Source organism: Puma concolor, chromosome B4 (genome assembly GCF_028749965.1).
Source record: "Puma concolor isolate L17-30 chromosome B4, mPumCon1.1.hap2, whole genome shotgun sequence".
Taxonomy (NCBI): domain Eukaryota; kingdom Metazoa; phylum Chordata; class Mammalia; order Carnivora; family Felidae; genus Puma; species Puma concolor.
Window position 1 is genome coordinate 142,274,936 of NC_141673.1, and position 15,112 is coordinate 142,290,047.

At 48.2% G+C, this 15,112-nt stretch overlaps 1 long non-coding RNA gene across 1 annotated transcript; it reads right to left on the reverse strand.

The window, feature by feature from the left end:
* Window positions 1–636: 636 nt before the first annotated feature.
* Window positions 637–9,817, reverse strand: LOC147579568 (uncharacterized). The gene is made up of 2 exons (XR_015254083.1): window positions 5,507–9,817; window positions 637–879 (listed from the first exon to the last, which is right to left on the reverse strand). It is a non-coding gene; the product is annotated as an uncharacterized LOC147579568 (long non-coding RNA).
* Between the last annotated feature and the right edge of the window lie 5,295 nt (window positions 9,818–15,112).

A 15,112-nucleotide genomic window follows, 5' to 3' on the forward strand; every position in this document is an offset into this window, starting at 1 on the left:
TCTCTCTGTCCCAAAAATAAATAAAAAACGTTGAAAAAAAAAATTTTTTTTAAAAAATAAAACAATCAAATTCCTATATGTTCTTTCTTTTTAATGCTTTATTTACTTTTGAGAGTGTGCACATACAAGCAGGGGGGGGGGGGGGGGGAGGCCAGAGAGAGAGGGAGAATCCCAAGCAGGCTCCACGCCGTCAACACACAGCCCAAACTGGAGAACCATGAGATCATGACCTGACCTGAAGTCAGACGCTTAACTGACTGAGCCACCCAGGTGCCCCGAATTCCTAGGTGTTCTTTAGTCTATTGGTGGACATTTCTTTGATCTACCTCTGTGTGCATTTACTACTACTGCACAGCTTTAATCACTATAGATTTTTAATCTCTAGCAACCCCCATCAACATTTTCATGACTAGTTTTACTCACTGCTCGCTTCTGGATTAACTCGTCTAGAATCCTATTCCAAGTTTTATTGGGATTAATTAAATTTATGGACTAACTTTAGGGGGACCGATGACTTTTGGTGTGGAGACTCCTTGCCAAAAGTGTGGAATGCTTTTCCATATGTTCAAATTTTTAAAACATTTTCCGCCTTTTACCCTTTTTTTCCACCCCCACCCCCACCCTGTCAACCACCAATCTGTTCCGCACGTTTAAGTTTATTTTGGTTTTAGATTCCACATACAAGTAAGACCATACAGTATTTGTCTTTATGACTTCTTTCACTTAGCAGAACGCCCATGACATCCACCCGTATGGGAAGATCTCTTTCTTTCTCATGGCTGAATAACATTCCGTTGTATACACACCACATCTTCTTTACCCACTCATCCGTCAACAGACACTTAGCTTGTTTCCAGGTCTTCGCTACCGCGAATAATGCTGCAATGAACAGAGGGTGCAGGTATTTTTTTGAATTAAGTGTTCTCATTTTCTACAGATAAATACCCAAAAGCTGGATGGCTGGATTATAAGGTAATTTCATTTTTAACTTTTTGGGGACCCCCCATACTGGTTTTGGCAGAGCGGCTGCACCAGTTTGCACTCCCACCAGCAGTGCAAGAGGTTCCCCTCTCTCTGCACCCTCGCCAGCACCTGCTGTTTCTTGTGTGTTGGATCCCAGCCATTCTGACAGGTGTCAGGTGGCACCTCCTTGTGGTTTGCATTTCCCCGATGGTCGGTGACACTGAGCACCTCCTCACGTACCTGTTGGCTACCTATTTGTCTTCTTTGGAAAGGTATCTCTGTCCATATTTCAATCAAATTGGGGTTTTTTGCTTTCAAGTTGTAGAAGTTCTTTATATATTTTGGAAATTAGCCTTTTATCAGACATGTGATTTCCAAGTATTATATCCCCGGTAGGCTGCCTTTTCACCCTGTGGATGGTTTCCGTTGCTGAGCGGAAGCTTTTTAGTTTGATATGGTCCCACCTGTTCACTGTTGTTTTTGTTGTCTTTGCTTTTGGTGTCAGGTCCAAAAACTCGTTGCCAAGACTGAGGACAAGGCGCTTACTGCCTGGGGTCTTAGATTTAAGACTTTCATCCGTTCTGACGTTATGTTTGTGCACGGTGGAGGACAGTGGCCCAGTGTCATTCTTCAATGCTGCTGTCCAGTTCTTGCAACACCATTTGTGGAAGAGACTGTCCTTTCCCCATTGTGTGTTCTTGCTCCCTTGTCATGAATTAATTGGTCACGTAGGTGTGGGTTTATTTCTGGATCCCATCCTGTTCTGCCAAGTTATGTGTCTGTTTTTGTGCCAGTACCATGCTGTTTCGATCACTGGAACTGTGTGACATAGCTTAAAATCAAGGAGCTCGATGCCTCCAGCTTTGTGCTTTCTCACGACTGCTTTCAATTTTCAGAGTCTTTTGTGGTTCCACACAAATGTTAGGACTTGTTCCAGCCGTACGGATAAATGTCGTTAGAATCCGGACAGGGATTACACAGAATCTCCATGGTGCTTTGGGTAGGATGGATGTTTTAACAACACTGGTTCTTCCAATCCTTAAGAATCTTAAAGATGTGTGTCCTCTTATACTAGACCCCAGTTTAATCTTCCCATTTCTAAATATTACAACTTTTTTTTTAAATTTTTTTTTCAACGTTTATTTATTTTTCGGACAGCGAGAGACAGAGCATGAACGGGGGAGGGGCAGAGAGAGAGGGAGACACAGAATCGGAAACAGGCTCCAGGCTCTGAGCCATCAGCCCAGAGCCTGACGCGGGGCTCGAACTCCCGGACCGCGAGATCGTGACCTGGCTGAAGTCGGACGCTTAACCGACTGCACCACCCAGGCGCCCCTACAACTTTTTAAAAACAGGATTGATTACTGAATAGCACAGAATCTCTGAGATTTGGAGGCCGCAATCCCTGTCTCCTCAAGAATTACATTTTACAAATCAAATAGCAGTGGGACATCAGAGATTTGTATCAAAACAACCAGAGAGGGACAGAGCTCACAGGACATGGGCCATGAGATGGAAACTACAAGAACCGGCTGTGGGAACAGGGCTCATCATCCTCTTCTGCTTTTGTGTATGTTTGCAAATGTCCATAACAAGCAGTTTAGAAAGAAGAGAAAAGGGAAAAGGAAACGGTCAATACTGCTGCCCAGGCAACAGAAAATTATGTATTTACTGCCTTCCCTTCTGCCTTGTAAGACGACGACCCAAGAGCAGATGGCAGGTCTCAGGCAGGAGGGGTGCTGCTCCAGGGCCCTCCGTCAGAGAAGAGCAGGGGGACACCCTGCGTGTGCCCAGGAGCAGCACTCGTCCACAGGGTGCCGTCACCCCCATTCTGTGTCCCCAGCGTGTGTGCATACACACGTGATGCACACGTGCATGAGTGTACATGGGTGACGTGAGCACTGCACGTGTGTGCCTGTGTGTGGTGTGTGCAGTGCACCACGAGCACATGCGTGTGGTGGGTGGTCACGTGCGGCATGCGGGTCACGTGCGGTTACATGTGGGGCGTGTGCACGCATCTGGTGTGCTCATGCAAGCCTGTGGGTGTCCCGTGTGATGGACATGCACGCATGTGCACTGGAGAGAGCGAGCCCAGGGCAGCCGTGGGATCACGTGGCTCCCAGCTGCCCTCACTGCCTCTGTGGCAGCCACTCACCAGGTCCACACAGCCCTCCTTCCCGAGTTTCCCTCAACCCTTTGCACATGCCACATATGGTGCTGTCACTGAACTCCCCTCGACTGCCCCGTTCCTCTAGGACCTTCAGTGACCTGACTCTGTCTGTCATCCTGCCAAGGGCTGCCCCATCCCCTCCTCCCCAAGCTCTCCCTCCAACACTGTGGCCCCGCGTCCCACCCAACAAACATGCATGGACGGCCCACGTCCTGTCCTGTGTAAGCCTCTCACGTTGTCAGTCTTTCACAGGACAACAGTGAGATGTATCCTGTGCACCTGCTATGGTGCCTGACACACTGGACAGCCGTGAGGAGGGGAGGTCTGGGAATCGCGTCCTCCCTGCATGGTGTGCAAACCCTGTCCTCAAGTTACAACTCCTGAGCTTGTTTATGCGTCTGTGTCACTAGCATAAGGCCCGTCTTCTGGACGCAAGGTGACATCTGGATTCTAGCGCCTAGCGTGCGAGCGGTGAGCGTCTGCCCGGACACGTGTGCCGAGAAGGGAGAGGCCTGTGGCGTAATGCTCATGCTGCGGGTGCCTCAGTGAAGGACAGCGAAAAATGCCGACGACCCTGAGTGCTGTGCCCACACCCTAATCCTGACACTTATGCATTATGGCCAAAGTCGTGAATCTCTGAGTCTCCACACCCTCATCTTTAAAATGAGGTCTCTGCCTGGTTGTTGCCAATGTTCAATTTCTGCTCGAGTTCCAATTACCTTTTTCCGCTGTGGTTACCTGCACGACCTCTCAATTGGAAAAATATCACGTCCTTACTAAACGCTAAACAAACAAAAAGCCTCCAAGAGCGTGCCAGGAGCTGGGAGAGATTAACAAGAAGCCAACCATCCAGGGCCAAATAAATGTCCGTCCTGTCCTTAGACTGCTTCTCCAGTCCTGTCCCTGTGCCTCAGCACCTCCCACCCAGCCTGCCCGGTCCAGACGCCCCTGCCTGTGTGTGTCTCCACCTCCGTCTGTCTCTGCCTCTGTCTCCCCGTCTGTCTCTGCCTCTATCTCCCTGCCTCTCTGTCTCTGCCACTGTCTCTCTCACCTTCTCCCTGCCTCTGCCTCTCTGTCTCTAACACACACATGTTGTCTCTTGGGCCTCGAACGTCAGGTCAGCACCGCACCCGGCTTCTTCCGCTCAAGAACCCACGAGCGGGTGGCATCAGGCAGACACGGCTGCCCCTTCGCCGGCTTCCCTTTGGGATTCGTCTCTGCTCCCGTCTGTACAAGAAGAGGGGTCTCCGTCAGGATCTCCGCTGCAGGCACGGAGCTGTTCACGTGGACATACCAACTGACAGACAACAGAAGGGGCATGTCCAGAAACGCGCCGTGCCCCTCGCTCGACGGGACTCCACACACGCACATGGAAATCAGGTGGGGACACAGGTGCGCCCCTGCGTGACCTTCTCTGTGACCCTGCCTGGGACAAGCCACTTGTTACACAGCACATTGTGAACATGACGTCGAGCTGATGGGAGAAACTCCCCAGGTGCAGAAGCAAAAGAGCGAACACGCAGCGTCCTGACAAATTCATCCTGCCTTCCTACTGCTGTGTGTAGAGGCCAGAGGGGAGGCCACCCGGTCCAGGGGTGTCGTCGGGGCACAGGCCCAGCTGCGTTAAAACGGGCTGCTGATGGGTGTATCTCAGAGCAAACACCAGCATACTCCCTCTTGGTGCCTCCGGGCACAGAGGTCACACGGCAGGTCCTCAAGGAGCCCGAGACAGAGGACGCGAGCAGCACAGGACCAGCAGGATGAGCTGGGCCCCGAGCGGTTCACTGAGACTGCGAACCAGGCTAGTTACGGAGAAGACACAGGGAAGGGGCAGCGTGTGGTCACCCGGACCAACGAGCCCCTGGCAGCCAGGGAGTCCCTGGCTGTCAACCTCAGAGGGCAAAACAAAGAAGCCAAAACAAGACAACACACTCATCTGGACATAACACCAGACAAATGTGTGTTCCCAGGACCCACAGGCACCTTGTCTGTTTGTCCCTTAAACAACACAGGAAGAGCTGCTGTCTCCTCCCCAGGCTCCACCAGCTTGTCTGGACCCGGACACCACCCCGTACGGCCTGAGACCTTGGATGGACACAAGGTCTCAGGACGAATCTGAAAACCAGGAAACGTTCAAATAATAAACAGCTGCTGTGTCCCACCCTCGTGGCCGGACACACTGGGACACAGAGCCACCACCGGCCTCCCGCACGCCTCCCGCCACTCCAGCCACGTCACCCGTGCGAAGGCCCTGCCCAGAAGGGGTGGCTCCGTGGTTCAGACTGTTTTCAGGCCAATTCTTCAGCATCACGTGAGCTGCACTCCCTTGAAAACTGGGATTTCAGCATTTCAACGTTTGGAGAGATCTCTTACCTCCCCATCTGTCCGGCAAACTTCCCTAGAATGAAGATCATATTTGGACTCTGATGACCATAATAAATTGACTGGAAACCCAAAAATCGGAAACGGGGACACACAGAATGCTTGCTCACATGAAACCACTTCTGTCCAATTTGTAGAGAAAAAGAGAACCCAGGCTAGTAAATGCACGTCCAGGGAACAGCGAAGCCGGGCCGATGTTCGCACCTGTGAACGCAAGGAAGAGCTCAGGAGCTCAGAACTACATGTGTGTTTTCCAACATCGTGTAACTAAACCTCGTTCATACTGTAGGCACGGAAAGGAGATTCTTTAAGCGGTGACCTAAAATGTGCACCAGCGGCGATCCAGAATCACGGCCCCAGGAATGTCTGCATCTCAAACCCTGGACTCCGGGGACATGTCGCAGTCGCCCTACACACAGCCCGTGGTGCAGGGACCCTCAGTCAAGGTCAACGGTTGAGAAAAGGCAGACTGTGGGAGATGGTCCTCGTCCCTTGTCTCTCCTCCCTCCACAGAGACCGTCAGAGCCACTCAGCCCAGAAACCCAGCTCGCCAGCCAGGCGTGACCCACAGGATGCGCCGAGGCGCACATTGCAGGGCATTGCGCACAAGGCAGTCTCCACCCTGTGACGCTGGCAAACACTGATAACGGCCAAGGTGACCCATTTGCCACCTGGCATTGCCCACGGCCGAGAACAGGGGACAGAAGATGGGCTCCCTGGGAAATCGCTGCTGCCACATTTCAGGTCAGGTCAACTTAAGAGATACTAATGACCATTCAGAAGCTAACAACGTTGGTTGTTGTTTTCACACATTAAAAATTGTTTCTCGGGGCGCCTAGGGGGCTCAGTCGGTGAAGTGTCCAACTTCAGCTCAGGCGATGATCTCACGGTCTGTGAGTTCGAGCCCCGCGTCGGGCTCTGTGCTGACACCTCGGAGCCCGGAGCCTGCTTCAGATTCTGTGTCTCCCTCCCTCTCTGCCCCTCCCCTGCTCGAGCCTTGTCTCTCTCTCTCTGTCTCCCAAAAATAAGTAAACATTAAAACAATTTTTTTTCTCAAGACTTGGAGCAGTTCACCGAGGAGATGTTAGCTAGCCCCTAACACGGTGAGCAGAAGCACACAGCCGACCGCGGGGGTGAGGGCAGCGTGAGGGGCGGAGGCCGGGGCAAGTGTCCATGTTCCCAGCAGTCTCCACCTCCGGCCGATGCCACGGTTCCTGGCGGGTCTTAGAGTCCGCTTGAGGGTAGAACACACAGCAGTCACACTGAAGCGTCACCCGTGCTGCAACAGAGGTCTGGAGGAAACGCCAAGATTACTCTTACAGGCTCCAGGGACGCGGGAGAATAGGAAGTAATATGAGCACCTTGATACTGACAAATTCAACAGCTCTGATGACGCACCCGCGTTCTTGAGAAACACTACAAAAGCTTACTCGGGCAGAAACATAACCTGAATAAGCTTCTGCTCATTTAGAGTTACCCACACACACACCCCACATACACACAAACACAGGAAACTGCAGGCCACGACTTTACTAGTGAATTCTGGCAAACATTTAAGGGAGAGATAACAGCAACTCTACAAAAACTCTTACAGAAAACTGCAAAAGAAGGCTTCCAAAGTCATTCTATGAGGCCTGCATTACATTAATGCCAAAACCAGACAATGGTACAAGAATGGAAACAGACCGGTACCTCTCGTAAGACACCACAATCCTCAACACAGTAGTAGCCAATGATGCCCGGCAATATACAAAATCGTACAATATGGGGGCGCCTGGCGGCTCAGTGGGTTGAGTGTCCAACTCTTGGTTTCGGCTCAGGTCATGATCTCACGGTTCAGGAGTTAGAACCCCGCGTCAGGCTTTACACTTGCCTCGGGCTTTCTCTCTCCCTCCCTCTCTGCCCCTCCCCTATTCGTTCTCTCTCTCTCAAAATAAACTTAAAAAACAAGTATTAAAATTTCTGAAAGAAACAAAAAAAAAGAACTTAAACACAGAGGTCTTACTCAGATTTCAGGAGATGTTGCCATTCAGACAAAGGTGCACTGACAGTGCAGAGCCTGCTTGGGATTCTCTCTCTCCTTCTCTCTCTGCCCCTTCCCTACTCTCACACACGCTAACTTTCTTAATAGTCCGTTCTGACAAAATAGGGTTTATCCCAAAAAGGCAAGGTTGGTTCAATATTCATATAAATCCATCAATCTAAAGCATCGTATCCGCTAACTACAAAAAACGTCGAGATTACCTCAATAAACACACAAAAATGGCAACTGAGGAAAACCCCACATCCGTTCCTGATAAAGACCCTTCAACAATCATGAGGAGTTACTCCAATGGAGCGAGCACATGTGCAAGCACTGCTGACGTGGTAACTCGTGGGTCAAACACGGAGTATTTTCTCCCCATCAGAAACGACGCAGGTCGCCGTCACCAGCTCTTTCAGCACCACGCTGGGCTCCAGCCTGTGCAGGAAGACAAGGTGACAAAGTGACAGGACCCCCTATGAAGGCAATCCAGGGGACGCCTGGGTGGCTCAGTCGGTTAAGTGTCTGACTTTGGCTTAGGTCACGATCTCTTGGTTCACAAGTTGGAGCCCCGCGTCGGGCTCTGTGCTGACAGCTCAGAGCCTGGAGCCTGCTTCAGATTCTGTCTCCTGGTCTCTCTCTTCTCCTCCCCCGCTCACACCGTCTCTCTCTCTCTCTCTCAATCTCTCTCAAATAAGTATTAAAAAAAAAAAAGAAGACAATCCAAAAGAATCTATTTTAAAATCTGTTTGAAGGGTGACTTGGTGGCTCAGTTAAGGGTCCAAATCTTCATCTCAGGGTTGTGAGTTCAAGCCCCAAGTTGGGGTCCGTGCTGGGTGTGAAGGCTAATTTAAATAAATACATTTTTAAAAAATCTGTTAGAACAGGTGAATTCGGGAAACCCTTCAGGCTGAGGGATAAATGTACTCCCCCCGCCCCCAACCTTTACTGTTGGGGAAAAGCTGTCTTCTCCCTTCACTCCTGCGGATCCAAAATTGGAGACTGGCGGTCTTTCCTTCTGAGGCAACTATTCCACTCTCCCCTCCTGTGGCTTGTGTGGTTCCTGATCACTGCTCCTCTGTAGGTGGCGTGTGTTTTCTCTGGCTCCTTTCAAGATCTGCTCTTTTATTGTTTTTTTTTGTGTTTTTTTTTTAACTTTTATTCATTTTTTGATATAGAGAGACAGAGCGTGAGCAGGGGAGCGCCAGAGAGAGAGGGCGACACAGAATCTGAAGCAGGCTCCAGGCTCCGAGCTGTCAGCACAAAGGCCCACGCAGGGCTCGAACTCACAGACCGCGAGATCATGACCTGAGCTCAAGTCGGATGCTCAACCGACTGAGCCACCCAGGCGCCCCATTGTTTGTTTTTTAAAGGCTTTATCTTTAAGGAATTTCTGCGTCCAGCGTGGGGCTTGAACTCACAACCCTGAGATCAAGAGTCGCAGGCTTGACACTGAGCCGCCAGACACCCCAGTGCCCTCAGCTGTCATTTGATTTGCCCAAGTATGGACTTCCTGGCATTTACTCACCTGCTACGCCCTAACTTCCTTGATTTGTGGTTTTGTTTGTGTCATTAATTTGGGGAAATTCTCAATTAGGATTTCAAATCTTTCTCCCGCTCGCTTCCCTCTTCTTCCACTGTTCCCGTGTGTGTGTGTGTGTGTGTGTGTGTGTGTGTGTGTGTGTGTGTGTGACACGTTTCTATAACCGTTCAACAATACCTGGGCATTCCGTCCTGCTTTGTTCACCCTTCTTTCTCTTTGCTTTTCAGTTTGGGAAGTTTCTATCGACTGATCTTAAAGCTGTCTTGAGGGTTTCCTTCTTCGGCTGGGTCAGGTCTACAGAAAGAGCCATCAAAAGACCTTCATTCCTGTGAGTGTGTCTTTACTTCTAGTATTTCTCTCGATTCTTCCTTGGAGCTCCCCCTCTGTTCACGTTCCCCACCTGCCCTTTCCACACGGCCTTGGGCATGTGCCTCGTGCTGCCTTCAGCCACACCCAGGTCTGCCGCGATTTCACAGGGCGCCTGGGCCCTGGGCCGCGACCTCCCGGGGCCGCTCAGGCACCCTTGCCCTTGCACCAGACAGGGCGCAGCTGCGGTGAGGCTTCTCCCTCGGTGAGGAGGCATCTGGGGTGAATGCAGAGCAGCTATCCCTCCCCGCCTCCGGACCAGAAGGACGGGCTTTCCTCCGATCTTCCCAATGGGAACTTTGGGAACTCAGCACTGCCCCTGGAGACAACACCCACTGGCTGGGCCCCAGGGGCTTGAACTCTCCAGCCTGACCACTCGGTGTGCCCTCTGCCCTCAATTCTCTAGTGGACTTCAGAAGAGTCACTGATTTCAGTCCGTTCGCCTTTTCTCTCGTTATGAGGGAAGAAGAGAGAACTTCTGAGCTTTCCACATGTCACAGCAGAAACCACAAATCTCCAGAACGAGCCCTTTGGAAACTGCAGGGCAGTTTCTTCTCAAGAAAAACACTTTCTCCACATGGCCCAGCGGTTCCACTCCCGGGTGTCCGCCCAGCAGAAGCGTGTCAGTGCGTGAACACAGGGCTGACACGCGTGCATTCCCACCAGCTCTACCTGGGACAGCCAAAGGCTGAAAACAACCCACACCTCCATCAACAGGGACGTGCATAAACAAACATGATAACATCCATGCAAACGACACCAGTTGGCAATAAAGCGGAACACATTCACATATGCGAGACCAGCTTTTGTGGAAGAAGACAAAACTCAGCACAAACTGCGTAAGTGCGTTTACATAAAATTATAGAAAATGCAAAATAAGCTTCAGTGACAGAAAGCGGACAGGGTGGTCACCAGGAACAGAGTCTGGAGGGGCAGCAGGGAGTAAATGTAAACAGGCATGAACAACCGGGTGACAAGCTGCATTTATCTTGACTGTGGCAAGGTCTTCATGGGTGAATATGTCAAAACCTACCCAATCTTACACTCTATAAATGTTCAGCGTATGCTTGATCAACTATACCACAATAAAGCTGTTTTTAAAAAGAGGAAAAAATAGGGGCACCTGGGGGGCTCAGTCAGTTGAGTGCCCAACTTTGGCTCAGGTCATGATCTCACAGTTGGTTCATGAGTTCGAGACCCACGTCGGGCTCTGTGCTGACAGCTCAGAGCCTGGAGCCTGCTTTGGATTCTCTCTCTCTCCCTCATCTCTCTCTCTCTCTCTCAAAAATAAACACTAAAAAAAACTTTTAAAGAGGAAAAAATAAAATTAGTTTCATGTAACACTTAGGGATTGGTTATAGAATATACAGAATTACTGGGGCGCCTGGGTGGCTCAGTCAGTTAAGCGTCCGACTTCCACTCGGGTCATGATCTCGCGGTTCGTGGGTTTGAGTCCCACGTTGGGCTCTGTGCTGACAGCTTGGAGCCTGGAGCCTGCTTTGGATTCTGTGTCTCCCTCTCTCTCTGGCCCTCCCCCAATTGTGCTCTGTCTCTATAAAAAATAAATAAAATGTAAAAAAAAAAAAAATTTAGAATATATACAATTACTTCTGTCACTGAAAAAGAAAACAAAGTTTACAGCAGGACTTTCGTTTTTACTGAAAATTAATTCAGATCAAGAAGACACCTGTAATACATGTGCACTGTAGAAAATGATATTTTTAAGCAAATATACCAAAACTTACCCACCTAGACAAATAAATGCTGCTTTCCCCAAAACACAGGCTGTGAGAAAAAACATTCTACTCTGGTATGTGGCCATTACGCGACATAATTTTTGGACTGTCTCCTGGATTTGAAATTACTTCAGTTTATGAGCAACATAAGAAAGCTACTTTTATTGTTTTATGATCACACCTGGTAAATGAAATCCTTATTACATTTCCCACTTTAAAACTAGAATTTCCAAAATGTATTTGAAAACAACACAATTTTGACACAGTGTAACATGGCCTTTTTACAATTTCCTTAGTATTTTTTTTTTTAAGAATATTATCTCGGAACAAAACTGGCTTTGTCTTTCCTCCCATGGAACGCACACACTGAAAAATCAGTCACCGTAGAATCATAGAACTACATGTTTGTAACAGGAACAAGAATTAATTTCTGGAGTAGAACAGGGGTATGCGAGAGGCCTGAACGTGACACAGACAAAAATATTACTCCAAAAACCCCTATTTTATCACCACCACGCTCATCCACCCTTGTAATAGCACGCATCTTCTGTTTAGAATTTTTTATATTACCTTAATCGTATAATGTTAGACACATTAACAAAATAGTAATAAGGACACGTAAGTTGTGAAGTACGAAAGCTGGAACACAGGCTTGGTGTCTACATCAGGAACTGGACGCCACGAAGTCTGGGCTCTTCCTGACCCCACCTTACCTCCCATCCCACTACTCCACAGCCGGCCTAGAGAGCAGCAGGAAGAATCTGGAGTTTAACTCCCATGTTCCAAAATATATGACCCTACTTGTGTATGGCTGGGCTTGCTCATGCTCTATAAAAATGGCTTTTGATTCAACACAATGTTCCAAGATCAACAATCCCACGTAGTCCTGTGTGGCCCGTTCATTTTTACTGCTGTATTTCATTGCACAGACGTGCCACAACTTACATCCCAGTCGGTCCATGGTGCTTGGTCGCTTCCCGTCTGGCGCTACGACCTTGCTCACATCCCCTCGGGCACGCGTGGAAGAGGCGTGTCGGGACTGTGGGTCCCAAAATGGACAGCAGAATCACAAGCAGAGGCTTGTTCGAGGTGCAGATTCTTGCAATCGATCCCGATCCTCAGCCAGTAGCTCTGGGGCCAGAAATCTTCATTTTCACAGACAGACCCGCATGGTCTCCACACATCATCCTTAACAAACCATGTTCTAAAGACAGCTCGTAATTGCTGGGGCCAGGCGGCATTCACACATTCAGACTTCCAAGATCGTGTTTTCCAACTTGCTGCATTATTTTATACCCAAACCAACAGTTATAGGCGTTCCAACAGTATATATGCTTGACAGAGTTTTCCCAAATCTAATGGCTGTGAAATAGTATTTCGATTTTTTTTTTATTATTATTTCTATGCTTCCTTATTGACTAGTCAAGTTTTCCCATTTGTGACACACCTATTCACGCCTCCTGCCCAATTTCTAATTCTTCTACTGACATGTAGAATTTTGTTTATACCATCCTGGATATTAATGCTTTGTGGATTATATAGGCTGAGACTACCATCTGTGGCTTACCACTCACCTCTTCTAGCATGCCCTGTAAAGCACAAATCTTCACTTTTAACATGGTTGAATGTATCACTTTTTTCTAGTATGATTAATGCATTTTTGGAGAGTTGCTGAATAGACCCAAAATCATACAAACATTCTTGTATTTTTTTGAAAAGTTAATGTTTTTCCTTTCACATATAATGTTTGCACTGGTTTTCTTTGGTGTGAGGTAGGGATCCAGATTCGTTTCCTGTTCCATCCACATGGATAACTAATAACACTAGAACCATTAATTACACAGGCCACTTTCTTCCCGACTTATGGTTCTAGGAGATGACGTGTTCCAAATTTTCACAGATACTTGAATCAATCTGATCTCTTCCTAACCTCACTGGTCAATTTCTCCAGCCCTGTGCCAAAAGTACATTCTATCTACCACAGCCCTGCCAGGCTTAGCAAACCATTTTCTTCTCCTTTCCTTCCTCCTGTTTTCTGGGGTATCACATCAATCCTGGCCTTTGTTTCAAATAAATTGAGGAATCAGACTGTCAAATTCCCCCAAGAAACTCTGGAACAATTTGCATTTGAAAGAGCATTTATTTAATCTACTTGGCAATATGGGAAAACTAACATTTTTACAATATTGACTCTTCCTTTTTATTTGTTCCTTTTTTTTAGTGCTTATTTATTTTTGAGAGAGACACAGAACGCAAGCAGGGGAAGGGCAGAGAGAGAGGAAGACACAGAATCTGAAGCAGGGTCCAGGCTCCGAGCTGTCAGCACAGAGCCCGGATGCGGGGCTCAAACTCACAGATGTGAGATCATGAGCTGAACCAAAGTCAGACCCTTCACCGACTGAGCCACCCAGGCGCCCCTTATCTTCCTTTTTAAAGTTTGAGAGAGGGAGCACGAGCAGGGGTGGGGCAGAGAGGGAGGGAGGGAGGGAGAGAGGGAGGGAGAGACCCAAGCAGGCTCCTCTCTGCTAGCACAGAGCAAGACAAGGGCCTAGAACCCACAAGCTGTGAGATCATGACCTGAGCTGAAATCAAGAGTCAGGTGCTTATCAACTGAGCCACCTGGTGCCCCAATATTGACTCTTCCTATTAATGTATGATGCTCTCTCATTTTTTTGTTTAATGTCTTGGTTCAAGTTTTTAAGTATTTCCATGGGTGATTTCAAGTCTCTATTTTTATCAGGTTTTTCCCACTAGGTACCTCATGTGTGTTTGTCCTTAAAGTAAGAACTTTTCGAATTCTGGGTGATTTACTATGATGGTTCTAAAATTGCAAGCCCATTAAAAGAAAGAAAACCCACTAAAAAAAAAAATTACTTCTACTCTAGTTCTAAGTTACCACACTTCCTAACCCCCTTACATAAGGTAACCACATTTCATCATTTCCTTATCTTTTCAAAGTTTTCCTTTGTGGTTACCCTTGAAATTTTACTATGTATCTTATAAAGACAAAAGTTAAAATTTTAATCCCCCAAGCCATTAAAAAAAAAAAGAAATTAAGAAATTTAAATACTAACTGCAGACACCACTTTAGAGGGGTGGGTGTTGGCATTTTGCCCACTCTGAAACCACTGCTCTGGGACTTTTTCTCCCTATAGCATTTCAAGACGGTCCACTAGAGGAGAACTAGTGAAAACCATCCTCGTTTATCGCTAAGTGTCTGCATCTCCCACTCATTCTTGAAAGACAGCTTTGCAGAGTCCAGGGTTCTGGCTGCTTCTTCCTCTCAGCATCTGGAGCTCAAAGTGACTGGAGAGACACGGACTTCCAGTTCTAGTTCCAAACCTTCCAAAGGAGGGTTAGGTGGAGCACAGAAACACTACAGTCAGGGGCTGAGAGGTGAGGGGACACAGTGCCGAGGGTGAGAGAGGTGTTCTCTTCGCTTCCAGACACCCCCATCAAACTTCGGGCCAGATTACGCCTCCTGGACCCCGTGTCTAAAGTGGCTCCGGGGCCCACAAAGCCCACAGGCATCACCTGTGCCTCAGAGAGCTCTCAGGGCTCCAGAGATCTGCCTGATCCAGTTTCATTTTGACCAAAAGCTCCTTAAAAATGTTTCAAGCTTGGGCGGCTCAGTAGGTTGAACATCCACTCTTGGTCTCGGCTCAGGTCATATCTAACGGTTCGTGAGTTCAAGCCAGCACTGGGCTCCGTGCTGACAGTGCAGAGCCCGCTTGGGATTCTCTCTCCCTCTTTCTCTGCCCCTCCCCTGATCATGCTCTCTCTCTCTCAAAATAAATATTTTTTAAATGTTTCAATAAAATTATTTTTAAATTACTCAATACTTTTATAGGATTTCATTCTCAGCTTCTTCCCACCGTCATATGGACTATATAGCACACTTTGCATGTAACAATTTAAGTGTTACCAAT